Raw genomic sequence first — 27,672 nt, forward strand, 5'->3', positions numbered from 1 at the left:
GAAACAAGGCTGGTTCAGTATTCATTCAATTAAGTATTCTCACAAACCTTACAGACCACAACTGCTGCAAATAACAAGAATTGAGTGTATATAGTTTTTAAAAGCTTACCAATTGATTCTAATGATCAGACATATTTTAAAAGCCTTTATAGTTATGAACTTGGGATTTCTAAAATTTTACATGATTCTAGCATGCAGTTGAGAATAACATCTATTTCTGCAGTCATTGAAAAGTTAGTCTAAATTAATATAGAGTTTGAGCTCAACTGAATAGAGACATCTATTGACCGGAGAAAGAAGGTAACAGATTTGGAATCAGTGATGTATGTAACCTCTTCTCTAAAACTCTAAGGCTCTGAGTAGCTCTGAGTTTGAGAACTCTACAAACGTTTTATCGCCTCTCTCCGACAAGCTGTTAGTGTGGTTACCAAAGCTGGGAAATGTGCAGGGCACTGTGTGTATGGAAGAGAAAGAGATGGTTATATCTTTTCAAAATCAGGTGAGGGGAAGGATGGTGTGAAAGAAGGAATGAACCTCCCTTTTACTGAGTACCTACTATGTGCTGCTTTGCATAACACTACTACTAATAAAAGTCATACTAAAAACCAACACTTATATAGTGTTGAGTGTGTGTCAGGCTCAGTTTGAAGTACTTTACATTTTTTGACTATTGGGTTCTTATAAAACCTGCAGAAGTTCAAGACTATTACTCTCCCCATTTATGAATTAGGGAACTGAGGCACTGATGTGTAATGTAACTTGTCCCAAGACCACACTACTAGATAGTAGCAAAGTTTAGATTCAGACACTGGCAGCCTAGATCTTGAGTCTATACTTTTAACCATTTGCTCATAAGTAGACTCAGGAAGAAGGCTCTAGAATTTCCACGCTGACGGATGAAAGAATGAAGTGCTTTTTGAGGAACACATTGAGTTCTGGTGGTGATCAGGATGCCTTAGGGTGCTCCTGAATTAAGCTACTTTCTTAAAACAAAGAAAAGGCATGGGTAAAGATAATGGTAGGAGTTGCTTTGGTTAGAACCTTATTTAGTTGTGAGGTTAGTGCCTTAACTTTATTAGTAGCCTAATTTATTTTCGTATAGTCCCGATTCTTAGACAATATACAAATTCCCTACATTTGGCTTCCTTGTTCAATTTTCCCTTTTCATGTACTCTTTTTTTTTTTTTTTTTTAAATTTTTTTATTTTTTATTGACTTTGTAATAATATTACATTAAAAATATATATGTGAGGTCCCATTCAACCCCACCCCCCCCACCCCCCCTCTCCCCCCCCCAACAACACTCGTTCCCATCATCATGACACATCCATTGGATTTGGTAAGTACATCTTTGGGCACCTCTGCACCTCATATACATTGGTTCACATCATGGCCCATACTCTCCTCTATTCCATCAAGTGGGCCCTGTGAGGATTTACAATGTCCGGTGATTTTCTACCTACCACCTCAGGCAAAAATACGAAAAGGTCAAACACACAAATAAACAAGTACCCAGTGTGACACACAGTCAAAACAACGTAACAGAAGAGATCAATCTTTATTTCTTTATAGCACACTATGTATTCATTTTTAAAATCTCTGATTTGGTTATCTGTCTGTGTCACTGTGGTTTTGCTGTGGTCACCAAGGACTAAGAGAGGCCTGTTTTACATGCATTATCCAAACATTAGATGACTAGACATCCTCTGCCTTCTACTGTGAAAAACAAATAAATATATTAGCGAACAAAAACTCACAAACAAGTCTGTCAACACGACCACCAATTGGCTGATGTGCATTTTGGTGGAAATTCCATCTTCCTTTCCTCCTGCAACCTTCACCTATTGAATCATGAGCATTCCTGGGCTACTTAAGTTTCTCTTGCCCTGATTTCCTATTTTCCTATGGATTTTATTATTATTTTTTTAAATCTATGCTGTGTATCTCATTTCCTACAACTTTTCTTTTAATTTGCATTGAGGGTTTCCTTGCACTTTCCCCAGGTAACATTAGCAAAGACATTTCTCTATATTAAGATTTTATTGAGGGTTTGGAACCACAAGAAGTCAGTCACAATGCATCCCAGTGCAACAAATGAACTATCTATACATTTTAGACATCCTGTTTTGAAAGTTCCCAGGCATTATTGCCACAGGTATTTTTCAATGGTCATTTTTATTCCAGGGGCTTCAGCCTTCTGTTTTCTTGACAAGCAATGACTTTTCTTCTCATATTGTGTTACAACTACCCAACTTCACATTTTATTATAACTCCCATTTTTTCATGTCCTATTTGTGGATTCCTGGAAAAACAGGCTATGTGGTTTTAACATGGGACAACCTTCCTTTCATCTGCAAACATATGGACTTGATACTCTGTCATTAGTATTCCTAGAACATGGGACCTCAAGGCCTAGACTGTTTTCAAAGTTAATTTGTGGAATTTCCAACAGAGAAGAGAAAGAAAGAAGGAAGTGTCCTGGAAAGTGTTTACATCTACCTCTAGATTTTGAGAAATTATGCATGCTTGCTATTGCGAATTCTTTTTTAGCTACTAGAGGAAGCAAGTCACTCAGTACCCCAAAAGAGAAATGAAAAGTTATAATTGGAAGTTAGTGTGGTCAGTTATCCTGGTTATGAAAGAAAGCGTTGAGTCACCTCACCACCAGGAAAGTATTAAACAGGTCATATTCCCAGAACTCAACTGATGAATAACTCATTTTTGTTTGCTTGTCTTCAGCCAGAAGGCAGGGTCTTTACTATTCTGATTTTTATAATCAAAAGAAAGATATCTCACCAGCAGATTGCTAAGACACTTGTAGAGGTAATATTTGATTATTCTTTAGTATTCTTTTCAGTAGGGACTTTGTTAAAAAACCTTTTCGGCTGGTGTCTGTGTCTTGAATTTTACATTTTTTATTCACTGTATTATGGAAAGAACTAACCAATTATTTAGGTTCATAGAAAGAAGTATTCCCTGATATTTGGCTAAACATTCCCAAAACTTTCCCCAGGCTCCGACTCTAAGTGCAGCATACCTCACTTGCAAAGTAATTTCGATTTCGCTCATTTTTTCTTTACCTCTTATTCCTTTCCCTGGACTAATCTTTTTCACATCAAAATCACTTATCAAGACATTTTCTGAAACAAAAATAAAATCTTACCAGTAGATGCATTCTGTGTCAACTTTCTATAAATAAAGGTTCTACTTCACCTTCATGCACTGGATCATGCACTGTACTGCAAACTTATATTTGAAATTGCAGTCTCTCATGTCCCACCTTTTGTTACATTATTTGTAATCCTGGTGAGATCCCCTTTCCTCTTCTTCTTCCTATTCTTTTGATTATTATTATTATTTTTTAGCACTTTCTTAACCTGTATTCTCACATGAAAGATCAGCTATCCACATTAGGTATTTGAAGAAATATTTGCTGAATCAACACAAATTAAAAAAATGAGAGCACAGGCAATGCAATAGCCAATATTTGAACTTTCAAAACAGAGGTGAGGAAAACAGCCCAGCCCATCTGTTGCATGCTCAGTGCTTCTTGATCAACATATTTCATTTTGTGAAATGCACTAAGTGAATCAATTATATAGAGTTGTTGGGAAAGTATGAAAATGATGGGTTTTAGATGATGAAACATTAATATAAATTTTGAGTCACATAAGGCTTATGGTTTTGAAAAATATATTAATCATAGTTAGTGAAAATAATTTTCTCTGTATAATGTGAACATTTATTTTAGTGTTTCGTTAATAGGAAATATTCCTTCAAATGAAAGGAGGAGGTTCACTGTCTTGTTTCTTTATTTTATTGTTAACATTACGAGCAGAATCCTTTGAACTATCTGTTATCACCTTTTATTCTCCTGGTTCTTTGATGTTTGGAAAAGTATTAAGCTTGTTTACAGTTATCAAAATCCTAACTGCAATTACATTTTTCTCCACTCTGCCTGTTGATAACATAAAGTATTTGCCACAGAGCCTTAGTCAAAACCATCCAACTTTCTGCTGGACTATTGGCATTGGTCTAGTAAGTATCAATTTTTTTTCCACTTATGGGAACATACCAGCTCATTGGTTCTGAGTGGAAAATAAAATATTGAGCAGAAATTTGTTCAATAGAAAATACAAGGGGGACATTCCATGAGGTCAATACACTAATCTTAATCTTAAATGAAATCTCTCCTAAAAATGCCAAATATTTTACCAAATCCCCCCAAATTAAAAGAACAACAGAGGAAGGGTTAGGTATAAAATAGCAGAAAGATTCAAAATAGGCCCCAAAACTTAGAGCAAGCAAAGTAAGTTGTGGTTAGTGAAAAGTTGTAACAGCTCTCTATATTAACTAGAGATAAATAATTTCAGCAAATGTTCCCCTTTCATATGTAGTATCAGTTAACTCCATTTTCCCACTTCTCTAAAGTATTTTCTTGAAAATAGCACTTGGAAGACTGTATTAGTTTCTCAGCTACTTAAATAAGCACCATACAATGGGTTAAAGAATGGAAATTTATTGGCTCACAATTTTGAGGGTAGAAAAAGTCCAAAATTGAGGCATCGACAAGATAATGCTGTCTTCCTGAAAACTGTGTTTTTCTGGGGTTGGCTGCTGGTGATCTTTGGGATTCCTTGGCTTTTCTGTCACATGTGATATTCTCTCCTTTCTCTTTAGGGTTCAACTGACATCTTGCTTTTCCCATGGCTGCTTCTCCCATGTCCAATTTCCTTTGTATGTAAGGACTTCAGCCATATTGGATTAAGGTTCACTCTCTTTCAATTTGGGTACAAGTGAATTAATAACATCATCAAAGATCCTATGTACAAATGGGCTTGCAGTCACAGGAGCAGGGTTTGGGACCTGAACATGCCATTTGAAGGGGGCATGGTTCAATCTTCAACAAGGAACATGCAACTATTACAAAGTATCATTCAATGAATTATATCTGCCACTTTTAAAATATTCACATGGTAGAATAAGCAAAGTAATTATTGTAATGGTAATATTAATGATGAGATTAGTACTGGAACTCATTTAGTAAATTAATTTTCTATCCCAACTGAGGCAAGGGCAAAACCCAGATAACAGAAAATTGTTTAAGGCATGGACAGAAATCTTTTCAAAGGAATCTCTTGTCTTGTAGCAAATAAAAACAGGTTTAAAATTCTTTGTGTGATTGAAAGTCAATTATTGCCAATTTCATAGTCTCTTCAAACATGGCATTTCATTTAGCTGGACCAACTTTATTCTACCTGCCAAAAGCCCATAAAATGGCCACTTTCCATCTGGTTAATATTCCACAATAAAATTAGAACTCTTGAAAAATAATGGGAATCAATAGACATATGTATATTGTGACTGAAATGTGAAAATTCATCAGTGAAATCTGGTGTAAATTACTTTTTAAGGACCAGTGATAACTCTTTTAGGTCCATAAAGATTGAATTTCTATGTTACACCTGATGCAATTTCCAACCTTCAGGGAGAAGTAAATTTCAACCATTCTAGAGAAAAAAGAGCCCCATGTTGCCAAATAATGGTTCTTTAGTATTTTTGGTGAAAGTCATGTATCCCTTGGAAGATCTAAAAAAGAAGCAAACAAACAAAAAAAATCTATGGGCCTTCAACCCAGAAAAAAGATGCTAATACAGAAAAAAAAATAACAAAATTTCAGCAATTAAAAAAATGTTACTTCAAATAGATTTCTGAAAAAGGCATTCTACAGAGTCCCTTAAAATGCATTTCACATCTCTCAAAAGGAAACTTTTAAATTCAACTTATAAATTTAAATCCAACATATAAATTTAAATCATTTCCCATAGGTTCATTTACCCCACTCTATTTATATTTCAGGCCTTTTCCCCTTTGAAGATTTAAATTAATTTGTCATATAATTTTTCGAGTTCTGTGTGTATGGGTCACCAAGGAGATATCAAACAGTGAAAATAGTTTTCCTTGTCCAATGTGCCAAGAAAAAAATATATGTATATATTGTATAATCAAATGCTTATATGTGCTCACACACACACTTAGATGTAACTCAGAGAAGGTGAGCTGTCATATACACAGGTATTTAGATAAAGTAAAAACCTGAGGAGAAAAAAAGACAGTCTCAACACATGAATTTTTAATTTATGAAATATAATATATATGGGTATGCTAGTTGCCTGCCCCTACCTCCTTAAAAAAAAATGAACAAAACTCTTTCCTTTGAATCATTAAAAAGTTTATCATTTTATCAAATATTCTTAATTGGAGTTAAATGATCTCCCAGGGCAGAAAGAACTCTCTAAGACTCACAATAGAGGAAACATTTTGAACAAAGGAAAATTAGGTGAGAAAGGGATGGCCTTTGGCAAAATTAAGTTGTGTGGAAATTATTACTCTTCCTGAAACAGGACATGGCCTCTCAGAATATGCTTCTGGAGATCTCAATTTGGTTTACATTTAATCGCTTGATTTGATCCTAACCTCATTGACTGTTTCTTGAATGCCTCTGCAGTATTTTACTTTCTAACTGTATTGCAGGTACTTCCAACCAAATATTTTCTTTTCCTCTTCCAAGCATTGGTTTCACATGGTAACAGCTCTAAGGAAGTTTTTTCAAATTCAGTGCTCATACTGCCATACTGCCAGAACACACACTGGTTCTAGATTTCCAACATCATTTCTCCTGATTCACAGCAAAGGGAACTCATTTTGAAGCCTGTTCACAACATCTTATCCATCTATTTTGCCCCAAGCAGACTCACTTTTAGAAATAGTTTTGGTTAGCTTTGATTGACAGAAAGGTTTTGGGAGCCATTGAAATCCTATTTTAGAAAGAATCAAAATGTTACTTATGAGTTCTTCAATCTCAGTTTGGAGACAAAGTTCTATGTCAAAGCACTCCGAGATACTGCACTTGCAACTGGGGATGCTATGGAAGACTTGCAACTCATGGGTTATTTGAGGTTTCCAAGTTAAGACCTATGGAGAGAGGGACATAGAGAAGAGGCTGTAATATGGACAATGCACCTATGAATTTTTATTGAAAATAAGAATATCCTCTAGATCTGTTATAGTTAATACAGTAATAGAGTAATACAAATGAAAACTTAAATTGATGAGGCACATGTGTAAATTGATAAAGGAAGTTTGATGAACCATTATATTGAAATTTATCTAAATTCAATATTGTTAAACATTCTTAAAGATCAAATGAATTATACATGAAGTATATGGATTATTTGTCCCAGGCAAACAATGGTGACATTTCTGTCTGTCACTTAGTATGACAAGCTTAGCATGTTTTATTCAAAACTTTTAAACAGTAAAATGATTTGTATGCATTACTCTTTCTTTGGACTGTCAGGGAAAGCAGAAAGCAACACAGTTATGCTATGACATTGAGTCAGCATGTGCATTAAAAAATGACAACAGGATTGCCTCCTACATCTATAAAGCTTATAGTTTGGTTTTCTAATCATCTGGCAGAAAAACAATAAAACCATAAAGATGGAAATATTTCCCCTTCCACCCTCACAAGAAACATGCTATTGCATGTGTGTATGTGTATACGTTTGTATATATATACACACATACACACATATACATAAGCATGTGTTATATAATGACTACAGAATATTCATGTGTGGAAACAAATCCCTGAAAATACTGTGCTTTGGGTTTTAAGGATATTTGATGACAGAATGTTTACTTTTAAAAATAAATAAGAAAAAAATCAGACTATGTTGTTCCATTTTAAAGGTAATTTGGAATGAGACAGTAATTAATGAGATCTCTGAATTCAGAATTCTGTATGCTTATAGGATGGGCCTATGGAAAGAGATAAATAACAGAATAGAAAGCACTGCTAAACTCTTGGTTTGTCCAGTTTCTGTTACAGCTGTTCAAAACTGAAAGGTGTCAAAGTTAAGTCCGATAGAGTGAGTCATGAAGAAGAGGCAATTCCTGAGAGAGGCCCCAGTTTCCTCCTTCCCCTGAATGGCCACTTCCATGTCCACCCTGAACAGCAGAGGAACACTGCACTTCCCTCTTGCTGTGCTCAACTTCTTCCTTTCATACATTTCTGGACTCCAGAATCTGGAGCATAAGTGAGTTTGGGGAAGCCATACCGGGTCGGAATAAGGCAGAACCTAGTGATCTAGGTGCACTATTAACACCCAGGGAATGAGAGTACCTGGGACTTTTATTTAGCCCTTTCCTATCACAGGTGACTTACGGACTTTTGTATAGCAGTCCTCCCATAAAAAACATTCCATGGATACTTTCTGAGAGTATGCTATTATGAACCAGTGTTGGGTTGGAGATATAATGATGACTAAGACAAGCTCCTGCTTTTGAAGTGTTTATAATGGAGGAATAAAGAACCACTAACAGGCAAGACAGTGATGTCACAGGTGTTATTGTGACTAACTGCACAGGGTGAGGGGTTTAGGGAGGAAGGGATCCACAGAAAAGAGAAGACAGCAAACTGAACCTTAATGTTTCTGTTCCCTTACTCAATACTTTGGAGTGTTAACCACAGAAAAGGATATTTTATTTCACTGCTTTCAGTGATGTGCTTACTTTACCTCAAAAAAACACTAAAATTCCATGTCTCTTGCGCGCATTTTGTGAGCTTCTTGCATACTGCCCTAGCATCTGGAGAAAAGTGAGCTCTTTTGCATGTGTATTAACCTTTTCTGAATATTATGGCAACTGAGGCTATAATTCCCTACAACCTGTCTGAGGTAAAAGATTGAATTATGCGTTTTTCCTGGAATTATTTAATAGAGAACTTCTGATGAAAGAAAGAAGAAATTTGACTGTACACTCATTACATTGAACCTGTGACCCACTGACGTTAACATTTACCATTCTAGCTCCTTGGTAGGTAATTACGGGCTGCATTGATAATTATTACTATTTCACTTTAGTTATGCACAAAAACTATTCAACCTATTCTAAATCCTTTATCTGAAACTCCCCCTCCTCCCTCCAGGATTTTTGGCATCCATCCCAATGGTTAGAAAGAATTTTAAAAATGTATAGTTTTCAGAGAGATTTATCCTGACTCGTTGGTACAAATTTAGAGAGTTTGGAATCAAATTATAATGACCTGTTGCCCAAAAAGGACTTACAGTTGCCACTAAAGTTTTGGGATGCTCTGCAGCCTTGCTGAGCTGTCATTTTAAGAAATGCTGTCTCCCAAGAGGAAAATGTTTCCAGAAATACTCTGACCTTTCCATTTTTTTAGCATAAAAGTGAGGTGATATAAGAGGAGCCATCTTCCAAGTAAACGCGGTAAGCCTTTAGTTTGAAATATTCATCATGTTTCCGTTGTGAATAGCCAAACCACTGCTAAAATTCAGAGTTTGCTAGTCTATTCAGCTTATTCATTTCATGCAAATCCCAATGTGCATGAAATGAACAAAAGACTTCCTTTCAATTCGTATGCATTGTTAGTTTTCTATTCCATTTTTATTCCCAAACTTGTTTTTCTCTTTTTCAGTACTAGTGCTTTATTCATCCTTTCAACAAATATTTGTGGCATCCCGAGGCATGGCCAGGCACCAAAATGAATGAGATTGTCCCAGCATGGTAGTCAGCATGGCCCACAGGTTTCTTTCTTTATGCCTTTTTTAGATGCGCTATTAGAGGATGCTTGGAGATTTTTTTAAGGCAACACATATGAACAGGGGAGAGAATGATCTGCTCAAATATTTGTATCTGCTATGGCATGGCTTAAGGGCTTATTGCCTTACTCAGGAAGGGGAGCAGTGTGCCCCTGGGGGCCAGACAGACTTGGATTCTGATTCTGGCTCTGCCTTTGCAAGTTTTAATCTGGGGCCAGTTGCCCGCACATTCTGAGTGAATTTCTTTGTATATAAAAGGAGAATTCTTGCCTTATAAAATTGTTCAGTGAATTACCAGAGATTATGTTAGGTCTCTGTCAATAAATGATCCTTTTCATTTCCTTTTCTGGGATTCTACAATTTAGGACATATGTAAATAGGTAAGAACCTTAATTAGAATGGAAGATAGGGTGAAATAAGTCCCAGTAATGTAGGCATGAGCAAAGTGTTCTGACATTTCTTGGAGGGTTTAGTAAATTGTAGATTGTCTGATTCATCTTCTTGTTCCAGTTTGTGTCTTAGATGTAATGGAGTCATCTCATGGCCTCTTTGAATTTATACAAATTCAGCTACAAATATACCATCAAAGTTGGGGACCAGAAGGAGGGAGAGGGGGAGGAAGAGCAAAAGGGAGAGAGAATATGAATTTTTTAAATTGAAAATTTATTATGAATCTCTAACTCTGTACAGGTAATTCAAATGGTAACTATACAGATGGATGGCAGCTTCATTAGATTGTCTTTTTAAAAATTCTCAATTTTAAAAATTTTTATTAGAGAAGTTGTGCCCTTACAAAACAGTCATGCATAATGTGCAGAATTCCCATACGTTACCCATCAACCAACACCTTACATTGTAGAAATATTTGTTACAGATTATGAAAGAACATGATCAGAGTATTACCACTAACTATACTTCATAGTGTACACTTGGTATATTTTTTCCATCCATCCCGTAATGAGAATATGAATTTTAATAGCATACATGAACACATGACTTTCCATTTAAGGGATATGTCTATAATGACTCACCTAGGAGGGTCTCAGCTTACCAAGTTTGCTCCTATTATTTTGAAAATGTATTTATATTTTAAGCTGCATACTATGTACTATACTCTGTCTGCTATACAGTCCCCATATTTAAGCTTGTCCAAATAAGCATTGAATTGTTCAAATCCTGGAGGAACAAAACTGATTTTGTAAGACTCATTGAGAGATGGTAGGTTTACTCTTCAGTATAATACATATCTAAGAGATTATTAAGGACATTTTAGATTTTAAATGATTATTGCTTTCTTTGCTGTGTAACATTTAACCTCATTCTACTTCCTTGCTTTTACCCTTTGCCATTCATTCCTTTGATATTTTACTTCTTTCAATATCTAGATTCATTTTCTCTTTTTCCCCACATAATCTCTGTGTGTATGTGCGCTTGTCTGTTTCTTGTCTGGGTTGCTTAATGGCTATTTTGTTATTTTATTTTTTTCCAGAAATGTCCTAGGGCTGTGTCTAGCACACCATTCTCTATATGTAATGTCTACAGTGGAGTTTGGAACTTAAGGCATTGCTTCTGTAGGAATACTTGATAAAGTTTTTGTGTTCCTAGAATTGTGTGTGACAGTTTTGCAGGTTAGAGTGAGCTCAGCAGTGTTTTTAATGTTATAATAGTAATGTACACTTTGCTACCTTACCCTTGCCTGTTTTTATACTGCCAGCACAAAGGATCTTTTGACTGTTAGCACAGAGCTCCAAGGCTATAATCTATAATAAAATGAAAAGACCACAGAGCAGGCAAGAGCCCTTAATCAGTTATTTACATCTCAGTGTGAATCAAGTATGATAATGAATAGAGGAAAGGGCTTAAGGGCTCTACATGGGTTAGGAAGAGGCAGGTATCCCTAAAAGGCCCTGAGATGGGGTATAAGGCCAGCTTTGCCTCCTTCACACCTTTGCCAAGCACTATTTAACACCAGTGGACACTCTGACTCCTCCCCATCTCCCTTCCGGCTCCCTCCCTGCATTTTTCTGTGTGCCCTCCTTTCTTGTATTCTGTCATAAGTGATTTTAGATAATGACAAGTTTTCAGCTACTTTTCTTTCAGGAGACTTGTTGTAGGTGCTACGCTGATATGCATTTATACTGAATAATTCTTTATTAATCATAATGACACTAATTATTGAGTGCATATGAAATGTTAACTATAAGGAAGGAAACTTTATAAGTATCTTTAATTATCACGAAAATTCTGCAAGGAAAATATTTTCTTTCATGCTAAAAATGAAAAAAAAAAAAAAACAACACAAAGTAACTTATCAAATAATTTAGCAAATGGTGGAGCCAGATGAGAATCCATGTCTGTCTTCATTGTTCATGCCCTCTCCACTATCATATGCTGCTGTCTTTGTACATGATATATGTTTATGAATGTGTGCATATTTTGAGTCTGTGTGCATAAGAAGGGAATTATTCATTCTATGTATATCTATGGTTATTTTTAACCATGCTGACTTCCAGATTTATCTGCAGTGCTTGAAAACCAGTCTTGTCAGATCTTCACTCTAAACATACCCTGTACAGTGATTCCAAATTTTATATGTTGCAATTTACACAATTGATGCCTTCTTCACCAATGCAATGACTACAAACTAAAGAGAACTTTACACCAATTTATGTTTCAAATACAGGATTTTGATGTCTGGCAATTGCTTAACTTTTCTCTTGTTGGTCTTTGAAGACAGTAATGCTATCTTCTTTAACATCATTTGACCCTATAAGGAGGAACACCCCTTTCATATTGTACCTATTGAAGCAGTTTATCATTCTTGGACTTTCAATGCCTTACTAGGTGAAAAAAAGAGGGGAGAAAAGACCCAGTAGTGATTTAATACAAAGATTCTGGATTGAAGCATCTTGCTACTTAGAGAAACACCATATTTCACAGTGTATTTGCAGAAATGCTTCATGGCACAAAGTCCTATTTCATGTCCTTGAAGGCCAGTGGAGTAACTGGGTTTCTGTTTCAGTGCCTATCTGATCAATAATTCTATGACTTTTTGGAGTTGCCATTTGTCTTGTAATACACTTTTACTGTGTTGATCTACAGTGATTAATACCTACATGTATATATTTTTCACCTCCTTTAACTGTATTATATTTAAAATATTTTCACAGGTACTTAAATTGATGGGTATAATACATATTTTCCTTGATTTCACTGGAGAAATACATAAATCTGTTTCACTGGGAAAATACATTTGGGAATTAGTATAACTTCCCTTAGGTTTCGTCCTTAAGTCAACATATAGTAAGGCCCCAGCTGTGTGGCAGGCAATATCATAAGCAGTGGTTACAGAGATGAATAAGACATAGAACCTCCCTTCTCTTCAGGGTTTCAAGAGATTACGAAGTGGTGGTTAAGAGTTAGGTTTTGTTACCAGCCTCCCTCAGTTTGAATATTCTTCTTACCACTTGTTAGACATTAGACAAATTATTTCACATTCTCTGCTTCAATGAACTCATCTTTAAAATGGGAATAATGATAAATATTAACTCAGGGGTTCTGTGAAGATTGAATGAGTTAATACATGGGGCACTTACAATGGGGTCAGACACATACAACCCATACTATCATTTGTTTTGTGAGCCACAAAGACCAGTTAGTATAACATTATATGATAAGTTTAAAATAGAAATATGCTCAAGAGGATTAAGTACAAAACTCCATAAGGCAGAGCCAAGAAAGACCTCATAGAAGAAATGAGACTTGAACAAAGGCTTGAGGAAGAGATAATATTTCACAGACACACAAGGAAAGTAATAACATACGAGGCAGTATAAATGGTCTTGGAAAAGGCAGGAAGCCTTGAAAAAGACTTGTCCCACTTAGCTAACTGTGGCAGGGACTGTGTGTGTAATGGGGGGTAGAGTTAATTAAAGGACAATGTCACAAAGAGCCCTGGGTGATATACTAAGAATTTATGGCTTTGTCATATTGGCATTGGAAGTCATGAAAGGATTTTTAAAAAGGAACTAATGTGGGCAGATTTATATATTAGAATATTATCCAAGCAACCTTATAGAGAATGGATTGGAATGCTAGCTGGAGGAAGGCAAGACTAGAAAAGAGAAGGCTTTTGTAATTGGTCACATGAGAGGTGATCAGTTCCTCAAGTAAGACTGTGGCAATGAAAATAGAAAAAGAGAACACTTTTAAGATGTATTTAGGAAGACGGGGTCTAGAATGATGTTTAGGCTGACATTTTGGACAACTGGGTGAATGATAGTGCTAGCAATAGAGAAAAAATAGCTTGAAAAGGCAGGCCATAGGTAGTACGGTGGGTGGCTGAGGATGAAACTCTGGGCAACCATTAGCTTCTCTTGCCCGGTGGAGAAAGAATCAGAAAAGAAGATACAGAAGAAATGTACAAGAAATAGGAAAGGTACCAGTTGTTACAGAGTCTAAGGAAGAGACAAATGTCAGGAAAGAGATTGTTAACAAAATTAGAAAATTATTGATGATCTTAGTGAATATGTTATAAAGGTGTGAAAATGAAATGGCAGGAGGAAGTGAAGACAAATATAGATTACTGAGAATTAGCTTAAGTGTGAAGGGACATGGAAATGAAGAGTTTATTCTCCCTCTCCCTGTTACAAAATGTTCTTGGGAATTTTTATATGCTTAGGGGAAAGTCATAGGAAGAAGAGGAAGACAGAGGAGATATTTAGATAATTCTTTTGAGATAGAAATGAGTCTAGAACCAGAGAATTATTTTCAACAGGAGAAGAGTCTATTCCATATATTTTGGATGGAACAATGAGTCTTTTGGGATAGATTGCGTGTGTGTATGCTGCAATAGTACAATTTGAAAGGTTCATATCTGTTGGCTTCTATTTGTAAAATAGAAGGTGAGGTCACTTTTATGAATTGTGAAAGTTTTCCAACTGTTATTCTGTTTTGTCTAATTACCCCCAAGAAGCCAAGTAGTAAAAGAAATAATGTGTATTTTTAAAAATCTCCACTTATTCCAGTGGGTTTTTCTCCAGGTATTTGCTAGATTAATGTTTATGCCTTTTTTCTAGGGAAGTTGTATCAAGTGAAGTGTTAGCAATAACTTAGTCTCCACTATTTTGGCCCTATGTCTCTTATTTATGTTTTATTTTTTAACTTAAATTATTGAAATATATAACCCACATGCAAACATACATAAACAATAAGTGTATAGTAATAGTTGTGAACTTACAAAGCAAACATATAACATCATACCTACCAAGAACACCTTTTTGTTGTTAAACCTTTTTAACTAATGATTAAAGAGCATTGTCAAAATATTACTACTAACCAAAGTATTTTACCTATTATTATTATCTTTATGTCATTTATATGTGAGCATATATAAACAATTAAGTGTAGAGTAAAAATAGTGAACTTACAAAGCAAACATGCATAACATCGTACAAGGGTCACATATTTCAACCTCCACCAACACCTTGTATTGTCTTGAGAAGTTTGTTACAAATTACTAAAGAATATTGTCAAAATCTTACTACTAATAATAGTCCTTTTCTTACATTTGGGGTGTTTTTCCCCCAATACACATTATTATTTAATTTTTTTTTTTTATGACAGAAGTTGTAAACTTATAAAACAATCATGCACATATGCAGAATTCCCAAGCAACACCCCTCTATCAACACATCACAGTGTGGTGGAACATTTGTTACAGATAAGATAATATCATCTGATTATTACCATGTCCATAGCATACATTTGGCTCACATTTTCCATACTGCACATTATCAACACAGTATATCTCTGGCATAGATGCAAGAATATTATACTATTACTGCTAACTGCAGTCCATAGGTCTTTCCAGTTGTATTTTTCCCATGCATTCCCAACACCCTGCAGTAGTGATATACATTTGTTCTAGTTCACAGAGGACACTCTTGCATCTGTACCATTAACCACAATTCTCATCCACCTCCTGGTTTACTATCCTATTCAGTTCCTAGATTATTCTTTAGCATTCTGTCAATTGGCATTTACATCCCTAGACTATCATTTTCAGCCACATTCCTATTTATAAACTAGCTATTACTATTTTTACCATCCATTTTATACATTTCCACACTTTTACAGTAAAGCTAATTAAAACTTCTACATACATTAAACATCACTAGTCCATCTCAGTCCTTCCCTTATCTCCATTAAGAATCCACCACTTACCACCAGATCTTGAAGATATTTTCCTACAATTTCTTCTAGAAGTTTTATGGTTCTTGCTTTTATTTTTAGTTGTTTTTTTTTAAATCCATTTTGAGTTAATTTTTGGATAAGGTGTGAGATACAGGTCCTCTTTCCTTCTTTTTGGTATCCAGTTCTCTCAGCACCATTTTGCTTAATGGACTGTTCTGCCTGAGCTGTGTGGGTTTGACAGGCTAATCAAAATAACTTGACCATATATGTGAGGGTCTGTTTCTGAGCCATGTTTGGTTCCATTGGTCTAAGTATCTGTCTTTATGCCAGTACCATGCTGTTTTTACCACTATAGCTTGGTAGCATGATTTAAAGTCCAGAGATGAGGGTTTACTTTTCCTTTATGATGTTTCTGGCTATTCAGGACCCCTTATCCTTCTAAATAAATTTACTAATTGTGTTTTCAAATTTTTTTTAAATGCTGATGGAATTTTTATCAGGGTTGCATTGAATCTGTATATCAATTTGCATAAAATTGACATCTTAATGATATTTAGTCTTCTAATCCATGAGCATGGAATGTTCTTCCAGTTATTTAGGTCTTTTTTGATTTCTTTTAATATCGGGTTGCACTTGTCTGAATACAAGTGCTTTAAATTATTGGTTAAGTTTAGTCCTGACTACTTGAGTTTCATCTGTCATATTTTATTTTCACCACTCTTTTGACACTTTTAGATACTTTTATTGATATAATCTTCATTCTAGACTCTTTTCCAAGTCTCTCTCTCCTGTCTTTTCTTTTCAGGCTCTAGCATACCCTTTAGTATTTCCTGAAAATCTGGGCTCTTGCCTAGAAATTCTCTCAGTTTCTATTTATCTGTGAATATTCAAATCTTGCCCTCATTTTTGAAAGACAGTGTTGATGGTTATAAAAATTCTTGGCTGGAAGTTTCTTTCTTGCAGTATCTTAAATATATCAGACCACTGTCTTCTTGCTTCCATTGTTTCTGGTGAGAAATCAGCACTTAATCTTATTGGATATTCCTTATATGTTATGCATTGCTTTTCTCTTGCTGTTCTCAGAATTCTCTCTTTGTCTTCAGTATTTGACATTCTGATTAGTATATATCTTAGAGTTGGTCTATTCAGATTTTTTTGGATGGGAGCACGTTGTGCTTTTTGGACATGGATATTTATCCCCTTCAATAGAGTTGGGAAATTTTCTAACATTATTTCTTTAAATATTCCTTCTGCCCCCTTTCCCTTCTCTTCTCCTCTGGGACACCCATGACACATATGTTTGGACATCTCTGGTTGTCATTGAGTTCCCCGAGACCTTGTTCAATTTTTTCCATTCTTTTCTTCTTCTGTTCTTTTGTATGTTCACTTTCAGAGGCCATTTCTTCAAGCTCACCAATCCTTTCTTATGCCTCCTCAAATCTGCTATTATATGATTCTAATGTTTTTTTCATTCCATTTATTGCACACTTCATTTCCATAAGATCTGTTATTTTTCTATGTATGCTTTCAAATTCTTTGTGCTCATCCAGTGTCTTCTAAATATCCTTAATCTCTTTAGCCATCGCATTGAACTTATTAAGGAGATTTGCTTGAACATCTATAATTAGCTGTCTCAACCCCTTTGTGTCATCTGGAGGCTTGTCTTGTTCCTTTAACTGGACCATAGCTTCCTATTTCTTGGTGTGGATTGTAATTTTTGCTTGGTGTCTTGGCATCTGGATTACCAGAGTATTTATTCTGGGTGCAGTTTTTCTCTTTAGTTTAGGGGTTCCTGACATTTCTCCCTTGCTGATTGTGCAGTAGGAGACAAGGATGTAATTGGTGCTATAAGCTGTGGAGCCTCAAGCTGCTCTCATTGCCCCAGGGATGGATGGAGCTTCTCCCAACTTTCTCCTTTCCCAGAGGTAGGGACAGAGTCACAGTTGTGTGGAATATTAATCCAAGTCATGCAGACCTAGACTGTAGTTGCCCAGGGAGACTGATGAAACTTCACGCCCCTTTCTCCCCTGCCTAGGGCATGGATGCAGCTGCAGCTGTGGGCAGCAATCTATGCAGTGCAGGTCTAAGATGACCACAGTTGCCCCAGCAGACTTTTAATTATTCAGTTTGTGCCAGCCAAAGGTACCCTCAGTTACCTGAATAGACTGGTGGTGAGCTAGTCAGCCTCCTCCCTGCCAGAGGTGAGACTGAAGCTTAGTCTAGGGCTTCAGGCTGATATGGGTGAAAGAAACCGGTTCAGACCTTCACTGTGATATTTGGTCAGGCAGGCTTCCCCTCAGGCTTGGGGTGGAGTCAAAATGGCAGCCACCGGCCTTTTTCCAACTTGGACAAATTCACACCCCAGCTGTTCCTAGGGTTATTCCTTACCCATCCGAGTCTACCAATCAGTAACTGAAATTGGCAGCCAACAGTCTCCTCCTCCTCTATTTTGGGGAAATGGAGCTTCCAATTCTAGTCACAGAACAGCTCCTGGGATGGCTTGTACCACCAGAGTAGGATAATCACTGGCTTCTGCAGCTTGGCTGGCAATTTCCAGGAAAGGCCGGCACAGGTCCCTGCAGCTTCCTCCCTGTCGGAGGTGGCACTGGGTCTTAGGCTAGATCTGCAATCTGACCTGGATGGAAAGAAGCCAGTCCCCACCAGCACTGGGATTTTCAGTCCGCCCCACTTCCCCTTGTGCCAAATGCAAAGTTAAGATGGTAGCTCATGGCCTCTTTCTGACTTGGACAGGTTCAAACTATAGCTGTTCTCAGGATTATACTTTAGCCCACTGTATTTTACCCATCAGTAGCTGAAGTTGGTGCCCAACCATCTATTTCTCCCATTCTGGGGAAACGGAGCTTTCAATTCCAGCTGCGAAACAGCTCCCAAGGCAGCTTGTGTCTCCGATGGAGGGTGGGCACTGGCCTCCGTGCCATGGAGTGCTCTATTTATGAGTCATCTCTGCAGATGGGCAGCCTCCTCCTTCCATTCCTTCAAGGATGTTGCAGGATGCCCTTATGGCCTCTGCAAGCCCTTAGACAGGTGCTTCAGCTACCTCCAGAGAGCTCTGGATGTTTACTAACTGCCCTGTAGCAGGAGCTGACTCTAGGAGCTCCTAACTCCACCACCATCTTGCTGTGATCCTGCCTCTTCTTTCCCTCATTTTTATTAAGGAGATTATATAGGTCTCTGTAAGAGCAAGCCACCGTGCCATTACTTTGGTCATGGCCACCTGTGTGCTTTTGAAGCATATTAGGAGAGGAAGGAATGACTTCAGTATTGCGGATGAACAGTATCTCCAATCTGGCTTCTTTATTCAGAGTCCTTGGTGTAGGCATGCATGGAGCCCTCCACCAAGAACTCTTCATACCTTGCTGAAGGAGTACCCAAGGAACATGTCTACTTATTCAAGAATTATTTACAAAATATTGGATTGTCTCAGTTGAATGCACTGAGAATTATTGACTTTTGATCATTTTCCAGTGTTAGGTGGGGCTGTGTTTCAAACTGGTTCGATTATTCAAAAATTCAAGTTTTTAACCATATTGTGTTGAATTCACACACCTGCTTGGTACCAAGCTTGACTCTATTTGATTCTAATTTTGTTTTTTTGGGTTTTTTTTTTGCACCAAATCATAATAATTTTACCTTTTCTTCCACAGACTATCCCTACATATGATTTAAATTTCTTTAATATTGACATTTTTTTTGCATATCATCTTTCATGTCCTTAATTTTCCTTCACAGGTCATAGTTTGCAAACCCCTTCAATATCCTGGTAATCTCTGTGAATGACCTTTAGTTCCAAGGTTCAAAGAAACTCTTGTAAAGTGGAAAGAGCCTTCAATTTGAACACAGAGACTAAGTTCTGCTTTGACAAATTCTAGAATCTGAAACTTAAACTAGACATAAACTATGTCTCCAGTTTACTCATTTGTAAATGAAAATGCCACCTTAGTCATCAAGATTTTTCTTTTTAAAAAACTTTATGGTTTACATACCATAATGTTCACCTATTCAAAATACATAATTAAATGTTTCTGGCATATTTACAATGTCGCGCGACCATTGCTGTAATCTAATTTTAGAAAATTTCCATAACCCAAAAAGAAACCCAGTAGCCATTAGCAGTCACTCCCCATTTCCCCATCTTTTCTCTCACCACCCCCAGCCCTAGGCAACAGCTAAACTATCTTTCTATATAATAAATGGAATTTTTGTTCTTTTGTGATTGATTTCCTCTTGGGTAGAATCCTAAGAGTGAAATAGGTGGGTCAAATGTAATTCTATGTTTAACATTTTGATAAACTGCCACAATTGGTGGGAATTTTAAATTCCCACCAAGATTTTGTTGACGATGAAAAGACTGAGTTAATAGAGAAATTTGTAAGCACTAAAGTACAATCTATTTTTCTTTCGCTCCTCGTGCTTTGGATGTGAAGTTCATGAAGCCATTTTCTATTACAAGGCCCTGTAGCTGCTTCCCTACATTGTCTTCCAAGGTCTTTATAGTCTTGGCTCTTATATTTAGGTCTTTAATCCATCTTGAGTTGATTTTTGTATAAAGTGTAAGATGGTAATCCTCTTTCATTCTTTTGCATATGGATATCCAGTTCTCCGAGGACCTTTTGTTGAAGAGGACATTCTCTCCCAGCTGAGTGGGTTGGTGGTCTTGTCAAATATTAGATGACTATATATGTGAGGATCTATATCAGAACTCTCAGTTCAGTTCCATTGGTCAGTATGTCTATCTTTGTGCCAATACCAGGCCTTTTTGACCACTACAGCTTTACAGCATGTTTTAAAGTCAGGTAGTGTGATACTTCTGATTTCATTTTTCTTTTCAATGTGTCTGGCTATTCGGGACCTCTTTCCCTTCCAAATAAATTTCATAGTTAGTTTATCCAGTTCATTAAAAAATGCTGTGTTGATTTTTATTGGGATTGCATTAAATCTGTAGAACAGTTTGGGTAGGATAGACATCATAATGATATTTATTCTTCTACCTCATGAACAGACTTAAATCATTTATTTAAGTCTTCTTTGATTCCTTTAACAGTGTTGTATAGTTTTCTGTGATGACCCCTTTACATCCTTAGTTAAATTTATTCCTGGGTATTTTATTTTTTTAATTTACTATTGTAAATGGTATTTTTTTCTTGATTTCCTCCTCAGATTGCTCATTATTGGTGTACAGAAATGCTACTGGTTTTTGCACATTGATCTTATAACCTGCGGCTTTACTGAACTCATAAGTTCTAGAAGCTTTGCTGTAGATTTCCCAGGGCTTTCTATGTATAGGATCATGTTGTCTGCAAGTAATGAAATTTTGACGTCTTCCTTTCCAATTTGGATGCCTTGTTATCTGTTTCTTGCCTCAGTGCTCGAACAAGTACTTCTAACACTATGTTAAATAGGAGGGGTAAGAGTGGGCATCCTTGTCTTGTTCCTGATCATAGAGGGAAACATTTTGTGTTATCTATGTATCTTAAAAAAAAAAAGATAATGAAAAATTAAAAAATAAAAAGTGAAAAAAAAAATGATGTGTCCCCTGAGAAACTCCCATGTTTGGCAGTCAGGGGCATATCCTCATAGCTTTAGCTTATTAAAATATTTAACACTTAAAAATTTAAAAAATAATTGAAAGTAAAAAAATAAATAAAACACAATGATGGCTATTTTTTATTATCCTGTTTTGTCTGACTCTTCCCAGAAAGCAAGTAACAGAAGTATTTGGTCTGCATTTTCAAGAATCTCCAAGTCATCCTGTGAGTTTCTTTGGCTATTTCCTAGACTTAATGTTTGTGGCTTATTAGCTCATGTTTTGCTAGTAATGCCCTAGTGAGGCCATGGAGAGATGTAAGCTTGGAATATTCAACTTAGCTCTTGATTTAACTATTTGCATTAAGATGGCAGTTCTAAACCTGTACAGCTATTTTCCAGATCATGCTAGTGGTTTTACGGATGACAGGATCAGGCAGTAGTGGTAGTCAGTCTGCCCTGAAAAGTCACCTAGAAAATAAATTTTGAGTTGCCCTACTGATGGGGAGTGATTAGTACTGTTTGAAAAGCAGTACAAAATAAAATGCCAGAATTGAACTCTTTCAAAAGAAGCTCATGAAAGCATGGCTCAATGAAGGTGCTAGTCTTCCACTTATTTAGGACTGTATTTTGAGGCAAGAAACACATCATAGTTATCTCTGTTTTCCAGTGCTTCTTATAGTACCTGTTGCTTAATACATAGTCACAGAAATAAGTTATAGAAACAGAAAATTCTGCATCTGATAGCAACTTATATTTTAATTTTGTTTAGCCATATTGATTTAGAAGGCAGAAATTACTATTTATTAAGCATTTATCTTTTCTATGAATATTTCTCATTTAAAACCCAAGATATGAGAAGTGTTTTTTAACAAATCAATTTTACTGATAAATATTAGTAAAGCATAAATCTATCCAAAATGTACAATCAATGGCCTTTGATATAATCACATAGTTGTGCATTCACTACTCCAATCATGTTTAGAGCATTTTCATTATTATAGTAATAACAGGAATAATAATAATGAAAAACAAAACCAAACAAACACATAAACAAAACTCATCATCTCTCAATCTATGCTTCTCTTGCCATACATAGCTGCTATACTGTTTCCTTATCTCTTGCTTATTGTATTTATATTTTGTAAAAAAGTCTTATATTTGCAATGTCACCCATATTTATATTTTACATAAGGTGTCACTATGTTATACAATCCCCTGTTATATTATTTAACTTTCTTTCTGGCAGTATAAATGTCCTTAGGCTTTCCCTTTCAACCACTGTCATACTCATAATAGCTCTGCTAGTCACAAACACCATGATGTGCTCTCACCATATCCATTTGTTTCGAAAAATATACAATCTTTTAACCAATTCTGCACAGATTAGCGATCAGCTTTCCATTTTCTACTGTCATTCTATTTTCTAGTAACCTATATTCCAATTATTAACTCCATATGCTTGTATAATATATTTAGTTCGTAATAGTGCAATCAGACAGCATTTGTCCTTTTGTGTCTGGCTTGCTTCACTCAATATAATGTCTTCCAGTTTCATTCATGTTGTCATATGCTTCACAACTTCTTTTCTTCTTACAGCTGCATAATATTCCATTGCACATATACACCATGTTGACAGATACCTAGGTTATTTCCAACTTTTGGCAATTGTGAATAACATCACTAGGGAACATCAGTGTGCAGATTTCTATTCATGTTAGTGCACTCAGTTCTTCTGGTTATAAACCTACAATGGTATTGCTGGGTCACATAGAAATCTATATTCAAATTTCTTAGGAACTGCCAAACAGTCCTCCTCAGTGGCTGTATCATTCTATATTCTCAACAAAATTGAATAAGCATTCATATCTCCCCACAGCCTCCCCATTTATAGTTTTCTGACATTTTAATAGCGGTCAATCTAATAGGTGTTAAATGATGTATCATTGTAGTTGTGATTTGCATTTCCCTAATGGAAGTGATGTTGAACATTTTTTTCATGTGTTTCTTCACCATTTGTATTTCTTTTTTGGACAATTGTCTTTCAAAGTCTTTTGCCCATTTTTTAGTCAGGTAGTTTGTCCTTTTAATGTTGAGTTATATCACTTCTTTATATATCATGGATATTAAACTCTTATCAGGTGTCTGATTGCCAAATATTTTCTCCCAATGAGTTGGCTGCCTTTTCATGATTTGACAAAGTCCTTTGAGGTACAAAAATCTTTAATTTTGAGGAGTTCTCATTTACCCATTTTTTTTCTTTTGTCGTTCACGTTTTGGGTATAAGGTTTAAGAAGATACATTTTCTATTAGGAGTTTTATGGCTGTTGCTTTTATTTTTAAGTCCATGATCCATTTCGAGTCAATTTTTCATATAAGGTGTGAGATAGGTGTCCTCTCTCTTTATTTTGGATATAGGCAAACAGTTGTCCCACCACTTGTTGAATACCTTGTTCAAGCTCAGCTGGGTTGGCTTAAGAGCCTTAACAAAAATTAGTTGACTTTAGATGTGAAGGTCTATTTCTGAGTTCTTGATTCAGTTCCATTTGTCAATGCACCTGTCTTTTTGCTAGTACCATGCTGTTTTTACCAGCATAGGTAAGTATTATGCTTTAAAGTCAGTAATTGGCAGCCCTCCAACTTTGTTCTTCATTTTTAAAGAGATTTTTGCCTATTCAGGGTCCCTTACCCTTGCAGATATATTTGATTATTGGCTTTTCCATTTTGGCATAAGAGGCTGCTGGGATTTTTATTGGGATTGTGTTGAATCTGTTAATCAGTTCTTAAATCTTAATGATATTTAGTCTTCCAAATCATAAACATGGAATGTCCTTCCATTTATTTAAGTCTTCTTTGGTTTCTTTTAGTAATGTTTAGTAGTTTTCTGAATAATGGGCCTTATTGTCCCTGGTTAAATTTATTCCTAAATATTTGATGGTTTTAGTTGCTATTATAAATGGGATTTTTTAATGATTTCTTCTTCAGATTGCACATCACTATTGTATAGAAATACTATTGATTTCAGTGTATTGATCTTGTATCCCTCTGATTTGCTGAACTCATCTATTATTTCCAGTAGCTTTGTTGTAGATTTTCCAGGATTTTCTAAATATAGGATCATATCATCATATCATAGGTAATTTTTTACTTCTTCTGTTCCTATTTGGGTGCTTTTTATTTTTTATTAACCTAAATGCTCTATTTAAAACTTCTAGCACAATATTAAATAACAATCGCAAGAGTTGGCATCCTTTTCTTGTTTCTGATCTCGGCAAGAAAACTTTCACTCTTTCACCATTGAATACAATGCTAGCTGTCAGATTCTTATATATGCACTTTACCATATTGAGAAAGCTTCCTTCTATTTCTCTTTTGGAATTTTTTTTTTTTATCAAGAAAGTTTGTTATATTTTGTCAAATGCCTTTTCTGTATCAATCAAAAGGACAGGTGATTTTTCTTCTTAAATTTATCATTGTGGTTTATTACATCAAGATTTTTTGTGTTGAACCATACTTGCATGTCTGGGATAAAATACACTTGATAGTGGTGTATAAATCTTTCAGTGTACTCTTGGATTCAATTTGAAAGTTTGGTTTTTTTTTTTTTTTGAGGATTTTTGCATCTATATTCATTAGAGATATTGGTCTGTAATTTTCTTTTCTTCATAGTATCTTCATCTGGTTTTGGTATTAAGGTGATGTTGACTTTATAGAATGAGTTTGGTAATACTCTTTCCTGTTCAATTTTTTGGAAGAGCTTGAGGAAGAATGGTATTAAATCATTTTTGAATGATTGTCAGAATTCACCTGTGATGCCATGTGGTCCTGGGCTTTTCATCTTTGGGAGGTTTTTGATGACCATTTCAATCTCTTCACATGTGATGGCTTTGCTGAGATCTTCTATTTCTTCTAGTGTCAGTGCAGGTGGTTCATGTGTTTCTAAGAATTTGTCCATCTTGTCTATATTGTCTAGTTTTTTGGTTGATAGTTGTTCATAGGATCCCCTTAAAATTTCTCTTATTTCTGCAGGTTCTGTGGTAATGTCCTTCCTCTCATTTCTGATTTTATTTATTTGTGTCTTGTCTCTTACTTTCTTTGCCAGTCTAGATAAGGGTTTGTCTATTTTGTTGATCTTCTCAAGAACCAACTTTCGATTTTGTTTCTATTTTTTCGCTGTTGTTCAAGATTTCATGTATTTCTGCTCTATTTATTAGTTTTCCCTTTGGCTTGGTTTGGTATTAGTTTGCATTCTTTTTCTAGTTCCTCCAGGTGTGCAGTTAGATCTTCAATTTTAGTTCTTTCTTCTCTTTTAATGCAAGCATTGAGGTCTATAAATTTCCCTCTCAGCTCTGTCTTTATGGTGTCTCATAAGTTTTGATATGTTGTGTTCTCATTTTATTTGTCTCAAGATATTTGCTGAATTCTCTTGTAATTTCTTATTTGAACTACTGATTCTTTAAGAGTATGTTGTTCAATCTCCATATATTTATGAATTTTCCCTTTTTTCATCCCTTATTGATTTTCACCTTCATTGCTGTTATGATGAGAGAAAATGTATTGTATAATGTTAATCTTTTAAATTTATTGGTACTTGTGTTGTGACCCATCATATGGTCTACCTTGGAGAAGAATTCATGAGCACTTGGAAAGAATATATATCCTGCTGTTGTGGGGTGCAGTGCTCTGTAGATGTATGTTAGGTCTGGTTTATTTATCGTATTATTCAAATTCTCTGTGTCTTTATCTATCCTCTGTCCAGATGTTCTATCCTATTCTGAGAGTTGTATGTTGAAATCTCCAAATATTATTCTACAGAAATCTATTTCTCACTTCAGTTTTGCCAGTGTATGCCTCATGTGTCTTGGGGAACTCAGGTTAGGTGCATAAATATTTAGTAAAGTTATTTTTTCTTGGTGAAATTATTCTTCTATTAATATATAATGACCTTCTTACTTCCATATAACAGTTTTGCATTTAAAATCTATTTGAACAATATTACTATTGCTATTCCAGCTCTTTTTTGGTTACTTATTTGCATAGAATATCTTTCTCCAACCTTTCACTTTTAACCTGGTTGTGTCCTTATATCTAAGGTGAGGCTCTTGTAGACAACATATGGATGGCTCATATTTTTTTATCCATTATATTAGTCTATGTCTTTTCATTGGGTTGTTCAAAACATTAACATGCAATGATCTTACTGTAAAGGCAATACTTTCTTCCTCCATTTTGTCCTTTGACTTTCTGTTGTCATATCATACTATTTTCTGTCTTTAATTTACCCTTCCTAATGATCTTCGTTTCTACACTCTTCTCTAAGTCTCTCACCCTTGTTTTTTTCCTTTCAGGCTGCAGCACTCCCTTTAGTATTTCTTGTAATTCTTGTCTTTTGCTAACATATTCCTTCCAACTGTTTTTGTTTGTCTGTAGTGACTTTGAACTCACCTTCATCTTTGAAGCATTCCAGGCTTGCAGTTTTTCTCTTTCAGTACCTTAAAAACATTGTATTAGTCAGGTAAAGAGCTGCTGATGCAAAGTACCAGAAATTTTTTGGCTTATAAATTTATTTAGGGTAGAAGCTTACAGTTACCAGGCTATAAAGCTTAAGTTATTTCCTTCACCAAAGTCAGTTGCCATGTATTGGAGCAAGATGGCTGCCAATGTCTGTTGTCTGCAAATGTTCAGCCTTCCGCTTCCTCTTAAGATTCATTGTTGGTTCCAGCTTCTTCCAATATCTGCTATAGGCTGGGATACCTCTTCTCTCTCCAAGGGCTAGTTTCTCTCCAGGCTCAGCTGCTCTGGTCACTCCACAAGGTCAGCTGTAGACTATTAGGCTCTCTCTCTTCCTGGGCCTTGTATGTCTAATGGAGCCTTGTCTCTTCCCTCACATATCTGCTTCTCTGGATGTTACTTTCCAGAGCTCCAGGATCCAAACTCCACTCTGTTTTCTCTGGCATGGCAAACACCAAGGAGGTGAGGACTCAACATCCTCTTGACATGGCCCAATCAAAGCCTTAATCATAATTTAATCAAGTAAAAGTGAAACCTCTGAAGTTAATAAAATCTGATACACCAAGAGGAACAGACCATTTTACACATATAATCCAATATCTGTTTTTGGAATTCATAAACATTATCAAAGTGCTAAAAACATCATTCCACTTTTTTTTTCGCCTCCATGAGTTTTGATGAGAGGTAGGCACTTAATCTTATAGAAGTTCCCTTGTATGCGATGTTTTGCTATTCTCTTGCAGTTTTCAGAATCGTCTCTTTCTCTCTGATGTTTGTCATTCTGAATAGTAGGTGTC

This window comes from Dasypus novemcinctus, chromosome 8 (genome assembly GCF_030445035.2).
Source record: "Dasypus novemcinctus isolate mDasNov1 chromosome 8, mDasNov1.1.hap2, whole genome shotgun sequence".
NCBI classification, from domain to species: Eukaryota; Metazoa; Chordata; class Mammalia; order Cingulata; family Dasypodidae; genus Dasypus; species Dasypus novemcinctus.